We start from the raw sequence: 5,889 nt of genomic DNA, 5'->3' as shown, positions 1-5,889 counted from the left end.
CAGGAATGTACAAAGAAAGCTACTCAAGGAATGCAATCCCTCCTAAATAGGAATTAATGTATGTAACTAACTTTATTTTGCTTAAAGAACCTAATCAGCTCTATGCCTTTTTGTTCCCCTGACTTTTTGACTGTTAGCATATTTCTGGACCCATGTATTCTTTGTTTCTTCCATTAATACTTTGACTATTTCAGTAGCAACATTTTTTTCCATAGGAAGACTGTTGAATATGTTTCGTGTAATCTTAGTGAATATCTTTTCTGAGATTAGTTATGTTCCATAGCTGAAATGTTAAAGATTAATGATGCATTTGTCTTTAGTCAAGAATTTATTTGGAATGCTATTTTTATTGCCAGTTGGTTTCCTGACTGAATTTTCAGCATTAGAAATATTTGTTTTTTTTCCCTTGGTCATAATTGTCATTTTGTTTCCTGTTTTCAAGATTAAAAATACATTTTATCCAAACAGGGCCTATCCCAAACAAAAGCTAACAAATTGTTGTCATTAGCATCAAACTGCAGAACCTTCAAAGACCTATGTATTTAACTTGAAGCACAAAGGTTGTTTAACTGGACCCATTATCTCATTTGACCCTAATGGGAATGCTCCATGGTTAATATGCATGTAGGAGACTTTGGAGAACCAAAGATCAGGAAGCCAAATTTTCAGATAAAATCTTATATGGTTGGCAGAGTCTTAATGGTTTAAATAAGGGAATTAATACCATTTTTACCATGTGCAGAGTAAATGAGGGTTAGCTGAAAAAATCTGCTAGCTGAAGCACTTATCCTGTATCAAGGATTCACCTTTATGCTTCCAGCAAGTCCCACTGACTTCTCTGGCACTCTGCAGATGTTTTTTAAGACTCCTCCTTTCCCCACCTCTCAGATTTTCTTGCAGGATTGAAGCTTTAAATGTCAAAGGAAAATGGTTTACAGCCTTTTATATGCTAAAGTATAAGCTCATCCGATCACTTGACCTAAGCAGTGTCAAGCTTGGACAACATTTGGATAAGACAGTAAGCTGATGGGCGGATTCACCAGCCAAAGGCCAAATAAAGCTGATGCTCAGGTTCAGTGCCACGTGTCTTTCCTCAGAGTGCATGTATTAATAAACAGAAGATGCAAAAAAAGCCCTTTACTGATGTCTGCAGCTGAAAGAAGGCCTATCCTGCCCTGCTTGGTGACCCTTTCCTGACTAGTAAGTGTCATGACCCAACGATTTTGTGTGCGCTTCGGCACTGCAGAATTATTTCCCGCCACATGGAGCTTTCTTTGCACGGTGCAATTCTCAGTTGCATAGAGAAAACCCCGGTGCAAAAAAGTTCCCGCTAGGCATATGCAAATTTGTTTCCCACTATTGGCTGTTTCTAAATTATTCCCACGTGGCGGCTAGCGATTGGCTTGCTAGCCATATAAGAGGCTTGAGCAGTTTCCGCCCAAGTTGGAGGACTTCACATCCATCTCGTGAAGAACTCTAAGCGCGCTGTGGAGCCTAACAAACTCCGCGTGTGCCTTAGAGGAGGATATAGGGGCCTGATCAACCTCTAGCCTCTCCCCGTCGCCGCATGATCCCTCGACGTACCCCTGCCCTGCGCGCTCATTCCACGGAGCCTAGCAAACTCCATGTGTGTGTATCCAGAGCTCTGTCCGGTTTGTTAACAAGAGGCTCGAGTTTTCTGTGGGTCTTGTTCGTGTTCGTTTAGCGGAGCCTAGCAAACTCCGTTTGTGTGCCTTCGTGGAGCCTAGCAAACTCCACGTGTGTTCGTCTGTAACTGCAACGCAAGCAAGTTTTCCTGCCTGCACCGCGACCATCTACGGTGTAAGTAAAGTTTTCTTTGTTCAACCGCTACGAGTCCGTGCCTAATTCTAGTCCGTCGTGCCGAATTCCCCAACTCACGTGCCAGGGCTGCTGGCCACAGCCTGCCGCGCGCCCCCGAAAGCCTCGGACCGCTCCCAGCCCGCACAGTAAGGAGAGACAGTCTGGTTCTTTTCTATGTGATTTCTTATCTAAGTGGAAGAAAACCCTCTATCTTATTTTCTAATGATTACTCCAAGTCATGAACTCTAGGACTTCAGCTCCCAGTTTTAAACTCCCTGGCTGCCTTTACAGAAGACACTGACTGTGCAGTTGTTACTGCGCTGTCATTTAGTACTTTGTATAAACAAGTACTAAATGACTGCACAGTAGCGTTGCAGAATGGCTTTTAGGTGATGCTGACTGCACAGTAGCTCATTACTACTGTGCAGTAGCGTCACGTTATGCTTCATGCCATGTGACACTATTGTGCAGTAGTAATAAGGTACTGCACAGTCAGCGTCTCATATAAACGTGGCCCCTGAGGACTATAACAGGCCTGCTGGGATGTGTTCATGCACTCCAGGGCCCAGTTAGAGACTTGAAAGATAAACCTGGGAGCTGCAGGAAATGATCTGGTCAGTGGTACATGACCCTGTCATTCAGACCTTAACCAATATTTCATGCTAACACTGAGTCCCAGTTCTGCAAACTATTCTTAAGGAAAGACCCATGCAACTGCTTACTGGCTTTGACTTTTATAGGTTCTGCACAAAGCAGTTTAAAGGACAGGAGTTTAAAGCACTTAAACAGTGGCTTGACTTTAGGTCTGTTCTTACATCTGCTCCTATTCAGCACTGTGTTTAAGCTTGGTTAAGTTTAAGCCACTGCTTCACTAGTGATGTGTAGGGGTTGCATGTGGGTATTTGTGCACCCCCTAAGCGTGGCTGTGCACCCCCTATGAAAAGGTGCTATGGGCGGTTGCCGCTTCCCCACTCCTCCCCCCACTGCCGCCACCGCCAGCGGCATCTGCGGGCGGTCAGCGATTGCTGCTGGCCACCGCTGACACTGCTGGTGGCATCTGCGGGTGGTCACTGAGCCCCGGTCAGTGCTCGCCACGCCCCCCAACCCGCCAGCACCAGTGGCATCTGTAGGAGCTCACCACTTACTGCCGCTGCACTCCTGCTGCCACCAGCGCCGCTGTGCCCCCACAGCCACTGGAGGCATGCGTCGTTCATGCGCTGCTTAAATCCTACTGAAGCCAATGGGTCTTAAATGTACTTATCAAGTACATTGTTTAATACAGAGAGACCTAAGTGCTTGATTATGGTTAGGTAAATGTAGACATACTTTCCTGAATTGGGGCTTTGCTGGACACTGGGCTTCTGTCCTTCAGAGAGAGAAGATAGAGATTCTGACCTTTTTCTAATCATGAACTATCCCAAGGTAATTTTTTACGAAGCTAGTCAAGTTTCTTTTAGTATTCTGGCTGAGGTCCAGAGGGTAAAAAATTCTGGGCCTATTAATTGTTGGAAGACTGTCATCCTTGTATTGAGGGATAGCCAATGATGATGACAACTATTATTTGTGACGAATTAATATTTACCATCACAGACAGAGAAAAAATGGTGAATAGTCAATTATTCCCTGTTGTAGATTTTAATGTATTTAATGTCTGTAATATCACTTGATGTATTTTATTAATTCAAATACATAAATTTTGATGAACAATCATATTATACTTGTATAGCACCTTTCATTTAAATAGTACAACAACCTTTATAAATACATGCAAACTAGAAGCTGGATATTGGATTCCTTTTGCATCAAAACAACCCCCTTTCTTTTCTATGACACTTACTATCACCATGGTCAGTGGAGTCACACCATGGTAAACTGGTGCATCATCATGAAGCATCAGACCCTAGATCTTCAAAGCACTGCACAAACAGCAGGTCACCAGCGGCCAGGCAGCACATTAAGATGATGCCCGCATGCCAGGGCTGTACCAGCCTGGCCAGCCCGTGCAGCACTGCTCCATTGCCCACCACAGCCACCACAAACTCCAGTACCAGCACTGGCCACAGCCGCTCCTGGAAGTCGCTGAAGCCTGAGAGGCTGCAGTTGCCCCTGGTGGGGCCATTGGCCACAGCTGACATGCTGTCTGGGGGAGCAGGGGATGGGGTTAGGGAGGCCCAGAGCAGGGCAGTACCATGTGCTTTTGCACCCTGGTAGGGTGCGGCAGGGAGAGAAGGGGGGCTGCATAGGGGCCCTGGGGCACTCAGCTGTGACCTTGCTGCTGGGAAACCTGCTCTTTTCCCAGGGGAGCAGTCAGTCCTCACAACATCTCTCTGAAATAGCTAAACTGATGCAAACAACCGTTGTAAACATAAAATAATTTTGTTTCCAAAGAATAAAGCAGCCTCTCTCTTGCCATGTATTTTAATATCTAGAGAAATGAGAAGGTAGTATTATATTACAACAAATTGGACAGCCATAATCAGTCCTCTATAATACCTGCATGTTATTTATATGAGGAGGTGGTTTGGGCTGTTTATGGATATGTAAATGGATTAGTTGAACCTATTCCTTCAGAGTGGGCTTTCCATATCAGACACGTGGAACAATCCCTTACTGCCCTGCATTTCTGCGCCTGCCTGATATGCCTTGAAGATATGTGCTTGTGGGGAAAATCAATAAGGAAGACGTTCAGAAGAGAGGTCACTCACATTTGCTAAAACGCTGAGTAGCCATTTCAACTCATCTTTCACCTGGTACCTGCAGCAGTGACCTGGATGGATAGCATCGTTCCGCCCATGCCGTTGACCATCACATCTAGGAACCAGTCAGCTAAGATGAAAACTGTAGGCCAGGATACTTTAAAAAAAAAATTCAACATTTTGAAATTTAGACTGTGCAGCCAAGAAAGTACAATGAGGCCACTTTGCATAACTGCCATGGGGGGAAATGGTGGGTGTGTCTACACTAGACGCTTACTGTGCATTAGCCTAATAACACTGCGCAGTAGTGTGGTAGGCAAAAAACAGTGCTAATACCCTACTGCGCAGTGCTGTTAAGCTAATGTGCAGTAAGCATCACTAAAAAACCATGCACCGGCGCTACCGTACAGTGATTCTAGTTACTGCGCATTTAGGGCATTAGTACACATGCTCGTGCCAGGCACTTTTAAAAGTGCCCGGTGCTGTGGTGCATACATTTGTAACAATGGCAAAATGAGAAAAAGGCAGTGGCGCGCTTTTTGAACTAAAACACATCAAAGGTATGTTAGTTCAAAAGCACACCACCACCATTTTTTCAGCGCCGATGCACATTTCGCCACATATACAAAATTGTGTGACGCAGCGCCGGGCGTGTCAGCTCCGAGTCTGCTCCGATCTCTGGAGCGGACAAACGCACGTGTATAAACCGGTTAATACTTGATTAAACAAGTACTCAACTAAATGCGCAGTATGTCAGGCGCTTAAATGAAGGTGGCGACGCGCCCCGCTGAGAGCTAGTGGAGTCTACGGGCAGCCCCCACCTGGCGCTCTTCATTGGTTCCTGAAAAACTGAGCTAAACCAAGCGTTAAAACCAACTTCCACTTTCTAAATCCACCAAGATTACTTTCTAAATCCACAGATACCCACAAGCATGATAAGGAAGTGCAAAGTGGAGTGGGAGTATCCGTTTAAAACAGGCATGAAACAGGGGGTTGCCCGTATAGTCCAGCCTAATGCAGCTCAGGCCCCCTTGGTAGTATTATTATTATTATTTTAAAATATATTTTCTTATGTCTTCTATCTTTTTTTTTTTTTTTTTTTTTTTGCATGATAATCAAGACCACCAAAATCCCAAGCAGCCAACCGGCCAAAACCAAAGGGACAACTCATGTGGCAAGGACACATGAAGAGCCCCTCCCTCTGGGCGTGGCAGTGACGAAAGGGTCACGTAGGCGGAACCCGGGGGCGGGGCCGCGCGGTGGTGGGAGGCACTTCCCTCGCGCATGCGCACCCCGTCATCCCACCCGGGGCGGGGCCGCGCGGTGGGGGGGAGGGGCCTGCTTCGCGCATGCGCACCCCCGCTTCCCCCCC

Source organism: Alligator sinensis, unplaced genomic scaffold (genome assembly GCF_000455745.1).
Source record: "Alligator sinensis unplaced genomic scaffold, ASM45574v1 scaffold527_1, whole genome shotgun sequence".
NCBI lineage: Eukaryota > Metazoa > Chordata > Crocodylia > Alligatoridae > Alligator > Alligator sinensis.
The sequence above is the reverse complement of the archived record's forward strand: the minus strand, read 5'-3'. Positions refer to the sequence as shown.